Genomic DNA, 21,367 nt, shown 5'->3' on the forward strand with positions numbered 1-21,367 from the left:
CCTCACACTGCCCCTCCCTGTGACCTCACACTGCCCCTCCCTGTGACCTCACACTGCCCCTTCCTGTGACCTCACACTGCCCCTTCCTGTGACCTCACACTGCCGCTCCCTGTGGCCTCACACTGCCCCTCCCTGTGACTTCACACTGCCCATTCCTGTGGCCTCACACTGCCCTTCCCTGTGACCTCACACTGCCCCTTCCTGTGACCTCACACTGCCCCTTCCTGTGACCTCACACTGCCCCTCCCTGTGACCTCACACTGCCCCTCCCTGTGACTTCACACAGCCCCTTCCTGTGACTTCACACAATTTCTTCTTATGGTAACACCCGTGCTGTTGTTTCACACTGCTCCTTCCTGCGACTTCACATTGTCCTTTTCTGTGACTTCACACAGCTATTTCTCATGGCTTCACACCACCTTGACTAACTACAGTTCAGTGTGTGCTAAATCCTAGAAGCCAGCCCTGCCTTGTTAATGGCAGCCCACATAGTGGTTCTTACATACAGAAAAAGGTTCTTATTTATAATAAAAGTCTCTTATGATCTCCTCCTAACCATTTCTTAATCTGCCTAAGCAAATGGCCTCTTGGCACATTTCAAGAAAACTATTTTCAGCAGTTAAAAGCACTATAGATATCTGACCTTAATTGATTTTTTGGGGGGTGGGGAGGGGGGAATTGGGGGAGGTGGGAAGCTAAAGGTCCATGGCAGGGTATAATTTGAAATTCCTCTGAGGCTCAGATATCAATCTCATTTACTCCAAGGAAATATGGTAGGAGGAGCCAGCCATGTGTCCATGGCTGTCTGCCCAGGTTTGGCTGCTTAGCTTCCATAGCATAACCTCAGGGATATTGTAATCTTATTATACGATAGAAACTTCCTTGGTGAACAAATGGCAATAGGTGGTGCTGGGGAAGGAATGAAAACCAAAAAAATTCTTAGAAAATGATGTTTCTCAGTTGGGATGGGTGTGGGGAGCGGGTGGTACACAGGGAGACAAGAGCCAGAAAATATCAGCTTTTAAAGCACTAAAGAAAGGAATGTCAAACTTAGAGATGGAAGAAATCTATAACCCAAATGAATTCTCCACCCTCATGAAATAAGAAAAGCAATTCAAAAAATCATTTCAGCAAAGGCTTCAGCCAAGGTCAAAATTATTTTTCAAGAATAGTGATAGAAACTGAAAATTTAACTCTTGCAGGCCACTTTACTGCATTTCATGGGAGAAGATAAAATGATGTAATGGTGTTTCTCAAGTTTGGGGATTTGAGAAAGCCTCAAGAGGCAGGCTTTCTTGAAAAGCCTTGAAAGCATTAGGGTTATACTGAAGAATATGGCCTAGCAGGAAGAAGGCTCTGGCTGGGTAAAATCTGAGTATGCGCTCACCTTTCAGACTCCCTCCTTCACCAGAGGGGTTTCTGTTATTGTAGGTATTGAGTCACTATCTATAACTGCCTAGAACCCAACATGTGACTGGCATACACCAGGGAGAGAAGAAGGACCCTGGGAAAGGCATGTGGTGTTAGGCACTTTGGAGACCCTTAGGACACCAGTGTGGGAATCCAGGGCACCCTGGAGCAGGAGGCAGCTTCCTCCAAAGGAACAGTGTAGGGCTGAGATTGCTCCCCAGACAAATTGTGTTGCATTACAATTTTATTCTTTTATTCTGACCTCCCCTAATGCCAAGCACTTAACCAGGAAATAACGACACCAGTGTGAAGAAGGTTTGGCCCCTGCCCTCCGGCGACTGACTGTCTCAAGCAAAGAGGTATGGATATAATCATTTCCCCCATGCCAGTTCTGGCATATCTAGCCTTGCCTACATTCAGGCCACTTATCTTTCCAAGCTTGTGGGATGGGGCTGGTGAAGCATGAAAAGCTGCACAGCAGCACTGGGTGCTACCACCTGAGGACTCCACCAACGTCTGATGATACCACAAGTTTGTCATTTTTTCACTGTTATGGCTAGAAGGATGCTGCCTCCAGACACTCTCACAATGACTCTAGCAGGTAGGAAGGAAATCTCATCATACTGTTTTATGGCTGAGGAACTCGAAAAAGAGTCCTTGAACTTTGCTCAAGGTGACACACCATCTAAGTTGAAGAGCTGGGATTCCAACTCCGCCCTCCAGCTGGCAGAGACCAAGCCCTTCCCAGCACACAGGAGCCAGATCTGGCCCTGGGGACTTGAGGGCACATGGGGAGAGGATTAACTCAGGCCATCAGGGGTTTATCCAGAAGCATTTTCAATGCTCTCAGATAACCTGGGGGAAGCAGTGCTACCAGAAGGATTTTAAAGACCTGAGAAATACCTGGATCTGTCTCTTCATTACATGGGCTGGGGTTCCTGACACCAGCTGAGACACAGGAGGTAATGAACTGTGTTATCCTTTAACAGATCCACTCACTTCAGAAAGGCAGTATCTGGAAGGATACACTGAAGGAAACACAGGAGCTGGACTCTCTAGGTCCAAACCCCAGCTTTGCCACTAAGAGCCTTGCATACATTTTTATAGTTATTACTTAGCATTATCATTAAATCTCATGATTATTAAATCTCTGAGATACTTGGTAACTCCAGCACCTCCTTTAAGTTGCTGGCCCATGCCGCACTCTCTCCATCTGTGGATGGTCTAGTAACAGGTCACAGCACTCTGAACGCTGGTAAACCACGACTGAGAGGAAAGCATGTGAAGAGGTTTCAGGGACTGATACCAAATGTGCCCCCTTAAAACCACCAATTGCTCAAGTGACCAAATGAGTGACCTCTGACTCCCTGCTCTGCTGATCCCAAGTGCAATTGACTTCTACAGCATGGCTGCTCTGTATATACCTATAGAGCCCTGGCAAGGGTAAAAGCACTCCTGGGCAGATGCCTGGCAGCAGGAGAGCAGGACTCAGCCATAAACTACCTAGAAGATTGGCACTTGAGAAGGTTAAAACAAAGCTATCCATGAAATCTGAGATGGAAACATTAAATCTTTACTTTTTCCTTCAGTGAGTCCTCCCCATTCCTATCAGATGGGGAGTCTGTACGTTGAATGGGAAATAAAGAGGCCCCTGCGCAGGGATGCTCATAAGACATTTCCTGACAACCGTGGGCATAGAGCTCCTTCCAGCCAGATGACCTCTGGCTTCAGAGGACTAGGGAGGAAACAGGCAGCCACGTCTGAGGATACATGTGGCAACACGGAGGTGTGGAGGTCCTCCCTCAAGAAACTCCAGAACGCCGGCTATAGCCAGCATTGTTGAGCACCTCCTGTGCCAGGCCCTGTGCCAGGTACCTGACACGTCAGTTCCTCTACTCCCTGCGACCTCCCTGGAAAGGAGGTGTTGTCCCTCACATTGGGAATCTGAGGAAACTGAGGCACAGATAGCTTATGTCAGTCTCTTACAGCCTCATAGCTAAGTGGCAGAGTTAGATTCAAACCCAGGTCTTGCTAATTCCATCAGTTTAGTAGCCGGCGTTTTGTCCCTCCTATTATAGAACCCTCAAAGAATAAAAGTTGTTTCTCTGCCTGCCTCTCTGCTCCGAGCAAGCAAGCAAACAAGCGAACTGGGAGAGCTGGAAGCCAAGCTCTTCCTTCCCCAGGAGAGAATAAAAAGATCTTTGCTTTAAAAGCCAACCAAGGCTCCTAGAGGAAAATTGAACTGGGCTGTCTGACTGATATCAGGTCATCTGGGTGAGGACAGGCTTGGAGCCAGACAATTTGATTTAGAAAAATAATGCTGCTGCTCAGCTAAAAACGGTAGATTAAGCACCTACTATTCTCTTTCTTTCCTCCTGAAACCTCATGAAAGTAACAGTAAAGTGTTCTTATTTTTAAAGAACAAACCCCTAAGGACAAAGAGAACAGGAAAGCAGTCAACCATAAAAGCAAAATTCAGGAAGCTGGAAAGCAGGTGAATGAGCAGCAATGGCCTTAGCAGATTCACAAAAGCTGCATCCTAAACTAGAAGGCAGAAGGTCAAAACTCAACATGATTTACACCAAGGGAGCCCCCAACAGATCAAGGACTGGTGCTGCCGGGTGCCTCCAGAGGCGGCAGTAAAGATGAATAAAACACAAAAGGACAGGCTGAAAGTTGACTTAAGAAGAAGCTAGACACCAAGGTCTCTTATTCCATTTTGTGAAGTCAGGCACCTGCCCCTCCTGCACCCAGCAAAAGACTGTGGGTTTGTTCTATGGAGAGAGAAAGCCAGGGAATCTACATGCTGGGAGACATCTGGCACAGTTAAGGGCAAGGGGGACTACACTGAAAACACGAGTTTTAAGAGAACATTTGCATGCTGAATATTGAAATATTGAAAGGGCCCCCCAAGTATCCAATACAATGGCTAAGAAGTGAGACCTTAGTGGTATGGAGTTCAGTTATTTGCCGTTGCCCCACACACTTGCATTTTGATGAGATCACCTGCTAGCAACAGCATGATCTGTTTCCACAGTCATGGAGACAGTTTGTCGCTGCAGCCATTAAGAACAAAAGCTTCCATAGCAATGGCTGCTTGGGGTCGCCTAACCTGAGCTTCACTATCTGGCCGTGCTGTGCCTCTCACCTGCTCCCCTATGACTACCAGGTGTGTGATACTGAAGGGTGCACAACCTGGAAGTGTAGGGAAATTTATGTCTAGTGGAGCAAAGCTTTGATCATTGGGAGACTGAATGCAGTGGGTAAATTCAAGTGGTCCTGAATTCAATTTATGCAGCTTCTTGCATAGATCCATAGGATCACACAGTCAACTGCCTGTAGCATCAGCCAGCTTGATAATGCATCGCCATATCATCTCTCCTGTTTCCCTGCTTCTCTTTGGGTGTTTCCTGAGATTGTGCTCTGTACTTCCCAATAACAGCACATAACCTTCCTGCCTCGGGCTCTGTTGTTAGAGAGCCAGGTTAAGACAAACCAAGGCACATCATTGTGAAGTTTCAGAACACTGGGAAAAATGTCCTCCAAGTTTCCAGAAAGAGAGGAAGAAAAAAATAAAACAAGTTTTATACCAAGTAATTAAGACTCAGAATGGCCGTGGACCTCTTTACTACAATACCAAAGGCTACAGCACCATTGAGCAAAGTCTTCAAAATCTGACAGGAAATTATTTCTCTCTTAGAAATCTATACTCAAGCCAAACTATCAATCAAATATGATGGTAGAATGAAGGCAATTTCAGGCATGTAACATTTCAACATGGTATACCCCTCCTGTAGTCACTTTTAAGAAGCTATTAGATAAATTACTCCACTAAAATCAAGAGGTAAGCCAAGAAAGATGAAGACACAGGATGCAGGAAATGAAGATGCAATACAAGAGATGCAAAGAGACTCATGGGATGCTGGGAAAGGAGCATCCTAAAGCAACAGCTATGCAGCAAACCAAGAAAATGACCAGCTAAGAAGGGGCAGGTAAAAAGACTTAGGGCAGGGGGTTTCCAAAGAAGGTAAAATTGATGTGTGCTTGAGTCTATAACGAGGAAGTTGACTTGTGATAAGTACATGAAAAAACTAAGGAAACAAAAAAGATGATTACTAACTGCAGAGAAATAGAAAGGAAAAGTGATCATAATGTAATACAGCAGTCCCCCTTATCCTTGGAGGATACATTCCAATCCCCCCAGCAGATGCCTGAAACCTTGGACAGTACCAAACCCAATTGCCATCAATCAGAACACATTTCTTGAAGTTCATGTCTTCCATCCACAAATTGAGTCCCTTTTCCGTCTTAACCAAGTACTTATCACACACTGTGGCTGTAACTTTTGCCACAGTTGGAGGTACAGCAGCAAAACTAGCACAAATTTCTCTTTCCTTCTTCAGAGGCAGTTTCACAGACAGCAGATTCATTCTTACTGCAGATCTTAGTAACCCTACGCTACAATTTTTTTCTTAAGTCAAGAAACTTTCATTTTTTGACTTAAATGAAGCACTTGCAGCTTCTCTTTGTCACATTCCAATTGCGGGATCACTGCTTTTGCACTTTGGGGACATTACTTCAACAAGGGCAATGCAATACTCCAATAGTCATCTGATAACTGAGACAGCTACTAAGTTACTAATGGGCAGGGAGCGTGCAGCGTGAATATGCTGGACAAAGAGATGACTCATGTCCCTGGTAGGACAGAATGGGATGGCAGAAGATTTCATCACACTACTTGGGAAAACACACAATTGAAAACATAAATTATGTATTTCTGGAATTTTCCATTTATTGTTATTATTATTTGAGATGGAGTTTCACTCCTGTTGTCCAGGCTGGAGTACAATGGCACGATCTCAGCTCACTGCAACCTCCACCTCCCAGGTTCAAGTGGGTTCTTCCCTCAGCCTCCCTAGTAGCTGGGATTACAGGCATGTGCCACCATGCCTGGCTAATCTTGCAGTTTTTGTTGTGTGTGTGGTTTTTTTTTTTTTTTTTTTTTTTTTTTTTTTTTGGTGAGGGGGCGGAGTATTGCTCTGTTGCCCAGGCTGGAGTGCAGTGGAGCGATCTTGGCTCACTGCAACCTCTGCCTCCCGGGTTTAAGTGATTCTCCTGCTTCAGCCTCCCTAGTAGCAGGGACTACAGGCATGTGCCATCACGCCCGAGTAATTTTTTGCATTTTTAGTAGAGACAGCCTTTCACTGTGTTAGCCAGGTTAGTCTCAATCACCTGACCTCGTGATCCACCTGCCTCAGCTAGGATTACAAAGTGCTAGGATTACAGGCATGAGCCACTGCGCTGGGCCTAATTTTGTATTTTTAGTACAAATGGGGTTTCTCCACGTTGGTCAGGCTGGTCTTGAACTCCCAACCTCAGATGATCCGCCCACCTCAGCCTCCCAAAGTGCTGGGATTATAGACATGAGCACCGCCCCAGCCCCATTTAATATTTTCAGACTGCAGGTAACCTTGGGTCAACTGAAACTGTGGAAAGTGAAACCGAGGATAAGGAGTACCACTGGATACCACTCAGTGATCAAGATATCCATGTCCTAATCCCCAAACCTGTGAACAAGTTACCTTATGTGGTTAGAGGTACTTGGACACTGTGATTAAATTAAGGGTCTTGAAATGGGGAGATAATCCCGGATCATCTGGTGGGCCCAATGTAATCACAAGTATCCTTTTAAGAGGGAAGCAAGAAGGTAGCCACATGATGACTGAAGCAGGGGGAATCAGAGTCAGTGAGAGAGAAGATGCTGCACTGATGGCTTTGAAGATGAAGGAAGAGGCTGCAAGCCAAGGAATGCAGGTGGCCTCTAAAGGATAGAGGAGGCAAGGAAATGGATTCTCCCCCGGAGCCTTCCAGAAAGAACCAGCCCTGCCAACACCTTGATTCTAGCCCTGTAAGACTCACTTTGGACTTCTGGTCTCCAGAACTGTAAGAAAACTAATTTGTGTTGTTTTAAGTCAACAAATTCCTGGCAATTAATTACAGCACCAATAGGAAGCTAATACAGCTGTGAATAGGTTTTAAGCAGTCATAATGTAAACACTGATCTTATCAAAATTATTACCTAATTATGTTGGGGAAATGGGTGGATGAGAATGATGTGTCTGTACTGGAGGTGGGGAAACATAGTGAAAGGCCCAAATCCTCATCTTCCATAGAGGGGAGTGAAAATACAATGGTAAAACTGAAAACAGTTTGGGAAGCACTGTTCCAGTTTTCCACCCTCATTTTTGATAGATGATGAAAAGGAACTCCAGAGAAGCCGTGGCTGAGATATCCAGTGAGTCATCTTCTCCTGAGAAGAGGGTGGGTGGGTGTGGGCTCTTGTGTGACGATCACTCATAAGCTAGTTTATGTTTTGTGTCTTAATTAAATAATATAAGATCTGATCAGTTAACCTGGGGGCACTATAGGCAAGATCTGAGATCTGCAGTGTCAACTGTAGGTGGGAAGTCATTCATTAGCCTTCGCTCCAAGCAGCTAACCCTCTCCTTGGCCAATGGAATAGCTTTCACCTGAAGTCAACTGATTTTCTCCATGGCCTGACTCAGACATCCCTCCCCATTGAAGACATACTAAATACTAAAAACTCACCTTGGGAAACTTGCCTAAGGAGAAAGGCCTTCCTCATTTATTCTTCCACTCCCAAACACCTGAAGCTTGCCAAAGTTCTCCAGCCATGAAGCAGGCACGAAAATAACAGACTCAGAATCCAGGTTCTCAGAGGGCAGGCAAATATTACCTAAACAATGACAGCTTCATAGATTCTAAACGAATGAATGAATAAATGAATGAGTGAATGAATGATCAAAAGAGCCACTGATACAGTAGTGGGATTCAATTATCACTAGAGGGCAAAATCACCTTCTCTGGGCCAGTAGTCCCAAAACTATTTGGTCATATACATTCACTGGTTAAAAAATCTGAGCACATTCTTCCAATATTTACAAACCACTTTTTCCACTATTTACAAATTAGAAGCAAGAAATACTACATGAATATGTTCATTATAAAACATGGACAAGAAATTTAAAATCACAAAAGGATTGGGTAAAATAAACACAAACAGTAGCTCTAATATTTTCCTACTGCGCCTGGTGGACTGTCTAGTGTACCCACTAGACAAGTGGCAGAGCACCACTTTGAAACCTTTGATCTAGTAGCAGACTACCTTCACACACAAGATGACTGTGGCAGGGAGTGACTTGATTTCAGTTTGATTCTGTCTCTCACCTATTCTTTATTTTCTTGAGACGGATTCTCACTCTGTCACCCAGGCTGGAGTGCAGTGGTGAGATCTCCACTACTGCAACCTCCATCTCCCTGGTTCAAGTGATTTTCCCACCTCAGCCTCCTGAGTAGCTGGGATTACAGGCACCTGCCACCACACCTGGCTAATTTTTGTATTTTTAGTAGGGACGGGGTTTCGCCGTGTTGGTCAGGCTGGTCTCAAATTCTTGACCTCAGGTGATCCACCGACCTCAGCCTCCCAAAATGCTGGGATTACAGGCATGAGCCACTGTGCCCAGCCCATCTATTCTTTTTTTTTAAATGCATATTTATCCACAGTCTACTAGACATAATCTGAAGGAATTATGGGACCAAGTAATTTTCCTGTGTAAGTCTGGGGGATCACCAAGATTGAGATCAATGGCCTAGAGATTCATTGCAGAAATAAATTAATCAAATGGAGTCCAGGTACATTTGAATAAGAAAATTAAGCCATAATGAACACCTGTCATCTTCAAACATTCAGAAATGAAGTCTGGAAACAAAGAATGTGGTAATTGTTGAGCTTGACTTTCAAGCATAAAAGAACTGAAGAATGAGATGGCTGTAAAAGCAATGTTTCCCTAACCCAGGGCCGTCCAATAGAAACATAATGTGAACCACATAGGAAATATCAAAGTTTCTAGTGGCCACACTTTTCAGAAAAGGAAAAGAAACAATTAAAACTGATTTTAATAATATATCTTATTTAACCTGATATATTAGAAATATCAGTTCAACATGCTATTGATATAAAAACTATTAACGAGATATTTTGTTTTTTGTAATCTCTGATATCCAATGTATATTTCACACAAACAGCCATCTCAGTTCGGACTAGCTACATTTCAGTATGTGGCTGGTAGCTGCAATATTGAACAGCACAGCTCCAAACCAACGCCGAGGTCCTTGGAGCCCCAGGAGCCCACAGAATGTTTGAGAAATGCTACACTAAAGGATAAACAGCAGCAGATCACTCGGAGCAATGAAAACACAAAAGCAAGAATAAAAAAGGTGGTACAGTAGAGTCCCAACTTATGAGAGAGTCAGATTCTGAATATAGCAAATCAGGCAAAAATTAAGTCCAGATCAGAATTGCCCTTGAAAATCCCTTAAGAAAAAAATTGATATGCCATCAGTTTTTCCTCCAGCCTTAGGACACATGTTGAGTCTTTTGTCCCAACAAAATAAAACCGCAGAGTTGGAAAATTATGTCACGTACTCAGCCTCTGGGATTGTCAGTTTTGAGAAATAAACTAAACCATCTAACAAGGAGGAAGAAGAATGTTTGAATGTGGCCCTACCTGGCTCCACTCACATTTAAAGGAGACCAGCGATGATTAACACCAGAATAGTAAGCTGATTTTCAATCAGCAAACTTTCTATGCTGTGTAGCTTTTAGTAATAAAAAGCATCCCAGAGGGAAGGGAGGGAATATGTGACAGTAGAAAGGGCAGGGTGCCCTGGAAGCCTTGAGGAGGCACAAATGCCGGTGGGTAAGAGAATGGCTGAAGAGAGAGAGGCAGCCAGTCAGACTCCTGGAGCCTGCAGGATACGGGGAAGAGGCACGGCAAGGATCCAACTCACAGGAAGCCTCCCTACCCCTCAGGAATTCTTCCTCCAAAGCAAAGGACTGCCTCCAGAGGCCCCAATGCCAGCAGTCTAATTACACCCGCAGAGGCCCACCTGTCCCCACCTTCAGCTTTACCTTCCTCGCCTCCTCTCATGCCTCACTGAGGCTCCTGGAAAAATAAAGTGTCCCTGGAAGTAAGTAGCTATAACCCCTCACCTTGGATTTCAGTTGTCCTCTTTTGAAAGGGATCAAATTAATCAATATTTCCCCTCAGCTCCCTGTCTGCAGCTTCATGTTCACAAATAAATAGGCAAGCTCTGCATTCTTGTCCACATACTTGCTAGAGGCTGCAGGAGCCTGCTGAGCACAGACCAATGTTTCAGAACATCTGGCTCCTTCTCTTTGTTCTGGCCTCCTGCCCTGCTCTGGCCAGGCCAAGTCCGTTGCAGGCTGGATGTGGCCACGTGCTATTTGGATTTAGCTGTGTTAGAAGGAATGATCGCTTTCCCGGACTGCATATCATCCAATTCCACCAAGAAAAGCAGCAGCTGGAAGGGTTCCACTCCTTCCCTTGTCATATCGTGGAATTTCTTACAGCACATGACCTGGGACCGGCTTTCTGGACTAGGCCCACAATATCAGGGGCCTGCTCAGGGTTCTGCCAAGGTGAAGATCTGGCACTGGGTGTTCCCAGCACTAAGGCGTCTGGAATGATGTATCTGGTGGACAGGGCGGGGCAGGGGTGGAGGAGGGGAAGAGGGGCCAAGGAGAGAGCTCTCCTCCTAGGCAGGAAAATGGGGACTTCTCCTCCTCTTCTTCCTGTGACAGGCACCCAGACTTCTCCACCAGTTCATGATGTCTTCAAGAAAATGTAAATTTTAGCTGAGAACATGAGTCCAGGGCCAGATTTTCAAAGAGGAAACTAGCAAGCAGGAGAAATTAGTCTTCGCTGTCCTCCGTGGCCTACCTTGCCCCAAAATACAACTACAGTGAAATTGTCCATCACCTCATCCACGTGTTGAATGACTGTACAGTTAATCCCTTGTGAGCGGCTCTCTACAACAACCTAAGTAAGAAGGACAGTCTTTACAAAGAATTAATGTGATTTTCCTGTTTGCTTTCCTGAGAACCTGGGCTTGATCTTATTCATCTACTGGGAAATGTGACAGAGGAATGTTACAAAGATAACATGCAGTGTGGGCCAAGGGAATGTTCGCCTTCCAGTGTGTGAAATAGAATTACGTGGAAATGCATGGTCTTGTAGGCATGGCTGCTGTCTTGAGAGAAGATTTCCCAGATTCCTTTATCTCTCTCTTTAGCATCAAGGGCCAAGCCTGGAGAATCTTGATGATTTGGCCCAGAGGCCCCCAGTTTGAGTCCCTTGTTTATGCAACCTCTAAGTTCCTTCCGCTTTTGAGCTCTGCAGCTCTCTGTCCACAAACTCACAGAGGAACTTGCTGAAGAGCAAAACCTACCTCTTGGAGTGGTAGAACACAACAGTTACTTGCTAAATATCTAGTAACTACTCATTTTTCTTGTCTTGGTAGACAAGGGTCAGAAAGCATTGGAAAGCCCACGCTGGCCTCACTCTGCCCCAGGAGCACACAGCCTCAGCCTGACCGCTGTCACAGGACTGGGCCAACTGATGATGGGTAAGAAAGTGTGGTCCTCAAAGCAGAGCCTGGACAACCACTGTAGTAAACTGAATACTGACTCCAAAGATGTCCAGGCTCTAATCCCTGGGACCTGGGACCTTTGCAGATGTGATGAAGTTAAGGTTCTTGAGACGAAGAGACTGTCCTAGATTAGCTGGGTGGGCTCTAAATGTGTTCACAAGTGTCCGTATTAGAGGCAGGTGGAGGGAGAAAAGAATACAGAAGAGGAGACAGCAGAGTGATGATGAAAGCAGACTAGAATGACGGTTTCTGAAGACGGAGGAATTCCTGGCACAAGCCAGTAACATAGGCAGCTGTCAGAAGCCAGAAAAGGCAAGAAATGATTCTCCCCAAGAACCTCCAGAGAAAACCAGCCCTTCCAGCAACCTGAGTTTTGTCCAGCAAAACTGATTTTGGACTTCAGACCAGAGCCGAAGAGAACATATTGCATTGTTCTGAGCCATTCAACGTGTGTTCATTTGTTACAGCAACAATAGGAAACTAATACAACTACACTAGCTGCTGCAGAGATCGGTGGCATGGCCACTTTAAGATGCCTGCCTACTGCAGAAGTCCCTGGGCAGCAAGGGGGCCCAGAGGCCAGGCCCAGCAGGCCCACCTCAGGAGTCCGAGTACATCCGGGTGGGCTGCTGATGTCCATTGAAGCCTCAGTAGACAAGCTCCTCCCCACATCCCTGCCCTGGGAGGAACAGGAGGGAGCCAGGCTTGAGCTGACAGCTGGACCCAGGATGGAGGGTGCTGAGCACCTTCACCCTGGGATTTGCTACATGTGGAAGGTGTCTGCCTGTTGGAGAAGCACCAGTGTGCGCCAGCTCCATCCAGAATGTGGAGAACATATTGGCAGGGAGGAGTGGTGATCTGAAAATGCAACAATGCATGCACTGCCTTCTAAATTGGCTTCTTTGCCAGCAACCTGAACCAAGTTCAATAAGGGGGACAGCTCTATTAAAACGAGAGAGGCATTTAATCAGATTGTCACACTGTGATTGGAACCCATTAGTACAAGGGAAAGAAAAGGAAGAAAAGAGAAAAAGAAGAGAGGAAAAAAATAAGCCATAAGGATATATTATTTTATGAGACTTTAATTTCAGTTATACACACTGATATGTACAAGTGCACACACGCACACACGTAACACACATATTAGATCACAATGTAAAATGTATTCCTATGTATTGGTAAAAAAAAAAAAAAAAGTAGTTCAAAAACCAGTAGATAAAATGAAATAGTTGTGGCAGCAAGAAACAAAGAGGCTTTTCCCACCCTGTGCATTTTAGGAAAGTTGACACTGATTAGAGAGTCCCTCCACCCAAATCTAGCCATCACCAGTAGCCACGGAGGCCAGGTCAGCACCAGTTATAACCAAAGAGGTGACAGCAGGTGAACTGGCACCAGAAAACTCCAGGTTAGCACCTAAGATCACAGGAGTGAGCGTGAGCAGGTGGGAGGAAGAGCCACCAAGAGGAAGGCCACTCACACAGGGCCGTCTGTCATAGCAGGAGGCAGAGGCAGAGACCCCCTCCCCTGCCCGCTGCACACTCTTGCTAAGACACCTGTCCTGAGTGTCCTAGCTCTTCACTCATTTCTAAAATGGTGGAAAGCTTAGCACCTGCCTCCTAGGGTTGATGTGAGTGTTTTATGAGTTAATGTGTATAAAATTCTATAAAAGTCTCAGGGCCATAGTAACTGTTCAAAACGTGGTCGCTCCCATGATTAACATTACCCCACTAAGAAAAAGCTACAGCAAAGGGGGAACTGGGCTAAGGAGCTGAGCTCCAGGTCTGCCCTAGACACACACATCAGCCATGAACTCTGCCAGGTGGCCCAGTCCCAAGCGCATCTCCATCACTTGCCCTGCCCCCACCACCTCTTCTACGGCCTCTCCTGGTTCTCAGATATGAGGCCTCTAGAATATTCCACAAAATTTGACCCTTCATCCAACCAGCTCTTGGGTGGAATTCTTCCAGCTGCGTCTTCTACAGTGTTAGTGCTCATCACAACCAGTGTCCCCGTACAGTGGACAGCAAGGTGATGTCCCAGATCATTTAAAGGACTTCACCAGCCATGTGCCTGTTGGGAAGTTAATACCCCCAGGAGCAGCCCTCAACCTATGGCAGACAGGAATTGGTGAATAAAGACCCTGTCCTCTTTACCTGTGGGGTAAACAACTCCTAGGAGCGGCATGTTCCTCATGGTCCCCAGAAGTTCTCAGCAGGACCGAGCCCCAGAGATCCCCAGCAGGAACCTGCCCACTCATGCACCCTGCACTGGCCACCTTCCCTACCTCACTTCCTCCCTCCCTACCGCTGTCTTCTGGTGACGTCTTCCAGGTAAACTGTTTGCACTGGAATCATGGTCTCAAGGTCTCCTTCTGGAGGAAGCCAACCTAAGACACAACCTTATAGGGCCATTATGCTAATTAAATGAGATCACTGTCAAATGCTTACAATTATTTTAGACCCACAATACATGCTCAATAAACATAAGCTATAAGGGGGAAGAAGAGGAGGAGAATTCCTCCATCGTGCAACTGTTATTCCAGGTACAGCTGAGGAAGGAAGAGTCTGTACCCAGTGAGGGCCGGAACAGCCCATGGATGAGAGGCCCTTGGGAGGTACACCTTTGAAAAAGAATGTGCATGTGCTGTTTTCCAATCTGAAGATGATTCTCCTCATCCCTATGGATCCCAGATCTCTCTCTCTCTCTCCACACTCACCTCTCTCCCTCTCATCTTTCTCATGCATGTGAAAGTAGCTTGAACATGTAATACCTCACACTTGAAACATGGAAAGTCAGGCCAAAAGGGAGCTCCAAAGAGCAGGGAGCAGAGGGCAGAGGCAGGATCAGCAAGACTTACTGAGGTGCTTCTCACCCTCAGGCCCCGCAACTTGACCCCAGACCCCCTCACCAATCCCCAGACACTTCACACACAAAACTATGTTCCTCCAACTCTCCAAAAGGGAGCTGCAGATGTCACCCCAGGTGCAGGTAGCAGAGGGTAGAGGGCGGGCAGGAAGAAAAAAATCATCCCTCTCCTGTCTCAGATGAGGAACACTGGCCAGTGGGGCTGCTCATCACAGGGCCTCTCAGCCTGGATGGGATTCCAGCCCAGGTTCCAGCCTCAGCTCTGAAACTGCTCAGCCTGTGAAGGGAGTGTGGGATGTGCAGTTCTGCACAGGGCCCTTAGCACATGCAGCTGCCAGCTCTCTGCTCCAGGGACAGAGTGACCTACTTGCATCAGAAAGACAAATGGCCTCTCAGAGTTTGTGCACATTCTCCAAGGAGATCACAAGTCCTGAGGCTCAGATGGATGGCCCATGGCCCATGGGGCACAGGCTGAGCCAGGAACTGAGTATCCTCCACCCAAATGGTGACAGGGATCACCCCTCAGTCCCTGGCCACAGGACCACGACCTTTCTCCAGTCCCCAAACTATTTGACAAGTTTCATCTCTAGGCCTAGAGGGGAAATGGGCAGGTCTCTGTGGCCTTCCTGCCATCACCAGCCTAGCATAGCTGCAAATATCACATGGGCTATTGATCCCATCCCCACTATGTCCTTGCTGTGTGACCTTGGGCCTTGATCTACTCATCTGTATAATGGGGGTCATAATAGTACCTAGTACCTCCTCCTTCATAGGTGGTCCATTCATTAGTTCATTAAGCAGGTATTTCCTGAGCCAAGCACTGTTCCAGGCAGAAGAGATACACCATGAACAAAACAGATAAAAGCCCTCTTATGGTGGTGACATTCTGATGTTAAAGAATGTGACTTGTCAATCATAAAAATAAAAACGCTCTATTAACAGTATGAAAGTTACATAAGTTGTTGTAGATAAAGCATTCAAAACAGAGCCAGATGCACAGTTAAGTTCAACATTACCTGTCATTAGGATTGTTGCTATTAGCATGATGGTAATTTTCTATCAACGCCCATGGGATCAACTCCATGGCAGGGATCCTGGCACTGTACTGACAGCAAGAGCCCCATGGGTGGGAATGTCAACGGAGTGACCCTTATGTCCCCCCGTTTCCTGGCTGCCCTACTCCAGTCTCCACGTTGATTATACATTGGAGCTTTGCAGCCCTGCTGGCCCCAGGAGCCCTCTCCACATCCACAGCTGAATTAGCATTTTGTTCCAGCTCACAGAGCCCCAGTGTGGGAACACCACAGGCCAGATGGAATTTGGGAGACCCTGTCATTTGTTGGAAGTTTTCTCTGGCTGACTTTGTATTAACAGCCACACATTTTGCTCTCAGAACTGGGAATGGGGCTGGGGTCAAGATGGGGTAGGAATTGCTGCTGAAAATTTCTTGCTGGGCTATAGTTTTCCAACCTTCCAGAGATTTCTGCTCCCTGGCTGCTAAAAGGCCAAGATGCAACCTCAGGGAGGAGGGGGAGGGGAGCAGGTCTGTGCCTTCCTGATGCACGTCTCCCCTCTTTTGACCAAATTTGTGACAACAGGGGAGGCCAAGCCAATTAGGAACTTTTCAAGACAGAATCCACCTCGCTCTTCACTGGACTTACCCAGGATTAGACCTAGAGGAGAGTTTGTAAACTGGGACCCACAGGCCAAATCTGGCCTGAAGATGTGTTTTATTTGGCTTATAGTGTTTTAAATAAATTTGAACCAATATTTAAGATTCAGAATATTTCACATAAAAATTCAGATTTCCGGCTTCCCTTGAAAAAGGGGAAGTTCTAGTTACACTTTGGGCCCAGGTCCCCACATGGCTGGCATAGAGTGGTACTCTCTCTTAAAGATATGCTCCCTGCAGTTCACCACAGGCCCCACCACTCCCTATTGTCTCCCAACACCAAGGAGGAAGGACAGTTGCCTTTGGCATCTCATTTGCCTTACTGTTTTTCTTATAGAAGATGAACACTTCTCTGACCACAGCTCAATGAAACCTGAGAAAAGCAAACATAGGCAGATTTGTTTTCCTTACACCCAGCCCACTTCTTTCACTTGTGCTAGCAGACTGGCCTCCAGTTGCACTTCAGATTACATCTCTTGGTCCAGGGCTACAATGTCCCATATGAGAGCCACTAGCCACATGTGACTATTTACATTTGAATTAATTAAATTTTTAAAATTTTCACTCCTGGTTGCACTGACCACATTTCAGGTGCTCAATTGCCACCTGCGAGTAGAGGCTGCCATGTTGGACGGCGCAGGACAGAGCATTTCCCTCATCTCAGAAGTTCTGTTGGACAACTCTGGAGATATTTAAATATAAGATGTAGGAGGCTACCAACCATTGGAAACATCTGTTGCACATATCCTCCGTGTCTACACTGTGCTGGACGCTGTGGGGGGAAATGATATGCATTGGGGCTGCTGCCTTCCAGGAATTAGGGAGAAAGCCTAATTAGGAAGTCTCTGACTTCTCAGTCAAAACAAGAGAAGTGCCTGGCAGTGTCCGATGGACCGTCTTGGATTCAGAAGAGGAGCAGATCTCTATGTCCACGTCATGAAAATGCTCTGCTTGTCTACCACATGCCCTCTCGGCCCAGCCCCAAGCAGAAAACCACATCGGAGGCTTCCAGAAATGGAGGTTCCCTCAGCGCCCTCATGGTGATGCTGCTCAGAGGATGGAGGCTGAGCCTCCACACATGTGTCTTAGAGGCTCCCCAAGCAAAATACACAAAGAGAATCAAATTGAGCTTCAGAGGTCATCTCCCTATCAGTGCTTCCTCCGCAGCATTGGCCTTCCCCATTCTCCTGTGTCCGTCTCCTGCTCCCATGCCTCCCCAGGAGTTGTTCTCTGTCCAGGCCTCCCCAAACCCAGACCTAGTAGCTTCCCAGGGCCCCTTCTCTAGTCTTGCCCTTTATTCTCCTCTACCTATACAAGATGCTCTGGGACCCAGACCCTTGGGACAATGCTTGATGCAACAAACTAATTTCCAAGGATATTTATTTTTAACAGAAAATTTCCGAAGACTAGATATCAAAATGCAAGGGCTAAGTCCAAGTGTGAGAATGTTCAAGTTGATCGAGTGGAAAAAGCATCACATTTGTGTCTGGAGGGCCCACCTGGAAGTCCTTCATCTTTATGAACTGTATGACTTGGGCTTGACTCAGATTCACTGAGCCTTTGTTTTTTGATCTCTAAAATCAGTCTCGTACAACATTCTTAACATTTAAAGGATGAGGGTTCCAGGAGATAATGAATGAGAAAGCTACAAAGTCCAATGTTTTGGGCGTTGTTGTTATTGTGTTGTTATGCTACAATGACATAATATAATAGCTTGTATATACAATATGTTATTATTAATGAGGGGAAATTATCTTCCAGCACCCCGCACCGTGCCCGGCACACACCAGGTTTCAATTTTGTTAAAGATTATTTTTTAATGGCTGTGGAGGAGAGGCCGGGGAAAGATGCTTTTAGGCAGAGTGGGCTTCTGGCACTCCCCCAGAAACAGATCACACTGATGAATACCTACTCAGAGGCAGGGGTTCTGCATCTTTTTAATACCAAAGACCCTTCTGGCCACCTGGTGAAACTGAAGACCCTTCTCAGGATGCATTTTTTTATTGTATAGAATGAAAAATACAGGGTTACCAGGATAACCAGTTACATTGAAATAATTATCCAGATCATCTAGAAAACAAATGTGTGATATAATGCTACGTATGCTTCTTTATTAGCACATTAAAAACCAATATCTATTGGTATACCTAATAACAAATGCACTGTCAAAGCAGTGATGAATAAAAACTATATTTCAAAGTATCTGCTTCTACTGTCATTGCATAAAATATCTGTGACTTCTCTTGGTGACAAAGTCACAGGTCCTGCCAACACTACTGTGGCTAGTGCCTACATTCATTATCAAAGAAACACTGAATTTCAGTTAGAGATTAGTGAAAATAAAGATGTAACTTTCTTTAACCTAGTGCTCTCCTGAATTTCATGTGTTAAAGCAAGTTAAATATGACCTGCGAAGGACTCCGTACTTCTATATTTGAGTCCTTGTGGATGAACTGTAACCTAGCTTCATAGACAAAATTAAAATCCTAACTTAATAGTATGCACCAGTAACAATGGCTGAGCTTTGGCCAATCCCAGTGGCCATACTTCAACCACTCAGACTGCAGAGTGTTCAAACTGCTCAAATAGGCCAAACGCCGAGCTGTAACCAATCTCACTGTTTCTATATCTCACTTCTGATTCCTGTACATCACTTTACCTTTTTTGCCTAAAAATGTGTTCTGACCACAAGGCAACCCTGGAGTCTGTGAATCTGCTGGGATTCCGGGGGCTGCCCAACTTGCGAATCATTAGCTGCTCGTTACTCAATTAAACTCTTTTAATTCGGCTGAAGCTTTTCTTTTATCACATGCTTGGACCCCTGATCAAGAACTCTTGAACTAGGCGTCCCTTTCCCCTTCCTCTGATTCCAGTTCACTGTCATAGGGACGGATCCCCAGGGATAATGCAAAGGCAGTCCCTCTTTGGCATACATCCCAAACTCCTTCTGAGGGGAGCCGGAGTCAAAGGCATTCCCCACTCCCGGTCCTCTGTTGTATTGAAGGGTCTTCCTGACAGTTCTGGAAGCCCAGGACTTGCTGTGCCTCCAGGTCTGTCTGTGGTCCAAGGACAATGTAATCACAGCTCCCATTAACTGAGCATGGAGTATGTGGTGACAGCTGTGCAAGGTGCCTTATGCTCATTAAAGCATTCAGCATACACTCTCACAAGGAGGCCCTGGTACTGCCAAGGGAAACTGAAGCTAAGAGGTGAAAGGTTTCACTGACATGCCCAAGGTGGTGACCAGGGTTTGAATTCAGTTCTGATTACAGCTCACCCTCTGAACCCTTCATGCTTTAAAATCGTACCAAATAAGATATTATGACAATTACAGTCTAAACTCAGCCACCACCAGGGAGAGAAGTGAGTGTGAACCAGGAGCTAGAAGCCTCTTCAGACTCCCAGCGAAGTGACTACACAAGGCGTCCCTGAGCAGTCAGCCTAAAGGGAGACGAGGAGATTTTAACTGGAGTTTCAGGGGAGAATGTTCTGAAAGAAAGGGATACAATAGCATCTTTGTAGTTGCCACGGGATCTTGGGCACAGGGGTGGGGGGCAGAAGCCCAAACGTGGTGAGTAACTGTAAGAGCTGACTAGGACCAGGGACTGCAGACAGTGGCCAGGCACGCAGGGAGGCTGGGAATGAGCACCCGCGCTATCCAGGAAGCAAACCTGCCAGCAGCCAGTCCCTGAGCTGGGGTCCAGGTCCCCCAGGAGGCAGACACTGAGCCTCTGTGTGGACAGACAACAGAGCCACTTTGTCCTTGAGAAAGAAGCCTGTGTGTCCCACTCACTCTCCTTCTAGCACAGGCACAGACATCCAAATGGCCCATTCACTGGCCGTTACAGCCTCCAGCCCTCAAACTGCCTGCAGCCTCCACCTCCACTGGGCCCAGGCAGCCAGGCAGCACGACCCCAGCCCCCACCACAGTCTGGGCACAGCTTGAGCCTGGCTCCACCCCCACTACTCCATCAAACACCTCTGCTTCAGAGCAGGCTGTCATGAACCCCGGCAGCGCCTCTGCAGCTGCTCTTTGGCTATGCAAGTGTGTGACGGTATGTGAGTGTGTATGCGACATTATCAGTGTGTGAATGAGACTTGTTTCATTGTGACACTGTGAATGTTAATGTGAGCATGTGGTTTATGTGTGGGTGTGTGAATAATGAATCTAAGTGCATGGAGTGGGTGGATATGTGTGAGTGTGTGTATCTGCGTGACTGTGTAAAGGGTATGAATAGCAGAGACACCAGCAAGAAAAAGACTGATTGGCCAGGTGTGGTGGTTCATGCCTGTAATCCCAACACTTTAGGAGGCTGAAAGGGGAGAATCACTTGAGGCCAGGAGTTTGAGGCAACAAAGTGAGACTTTGTCTCTACTAAAAATATAAAAGAAAAAATGAAAGAAGAAAAAGGAGACTTAGGGAAGAGAAGCCCACAGGAGATTCCCAAGACCTCAGATGACATCATTACAGGAACTTCCCCCAGCCAGTGGCCTGGCCTGGCCCCCACCCTCACTGATTCCACCTAGACAGATCCAAGGGACTTCAGGGGTCCCCAGACCTCCTCCCAACCAGCTGGGGTAAAAGAGTGAGATAATCGCACCTGTTATTTTCATACTTGTCCACAGTCCTCCCAGGCATAGGCCTAGGGCTCATTCAGGTTTGGGTCCAGCCCCTGACCCCACCAATTCCCAGCCACAAGACCTCAGGCAAAGCATTTGGTTCCTCTGAGCCTTAGTTTCCTCATTAATGAAAAAGAGTCACACCTAGCTGACAGAGCAACACACCTGGCCCACGGAACGACATGTCTGGAACACAGAGCAACACTCCAGGACTCAGGGCATCACACCTGGGACTCTCAGAACATCACACCTGGGACCCTCAGAACA

The 21,367-nt window shown here is 46.4% G+C and overlaps 1 protein-coding gene across 6 annotated transcripts in view; it reads right to left on the reverse strand.

The window, feature by feature from the left end:
- Positions 1-21,367, reverse strand: part of GASK1A (golgi associated kinase 1A) — a 90,259-nt gene that overhangs the window by 58,399 nt on the left and 10,493 nt on the right. The window lies entirely within an intron of this gene.

This window comes from Cebus imitator, unplaced genomic scaffold (assembly GCF_001604975.1).
Source record: "Cebus imitator isolate Cc_AM_T3 unplaced genomic scaffold, Cebus_imitator-1.0 Scaffold0, whole genome shotgun sequence".
Taxonomy (NCBI): domain Eukaryota; kingdom Metazoa; phylum Chordata; class Mammalia; order Primates; family Cebidae; genus Cebus; species Cebus imitator.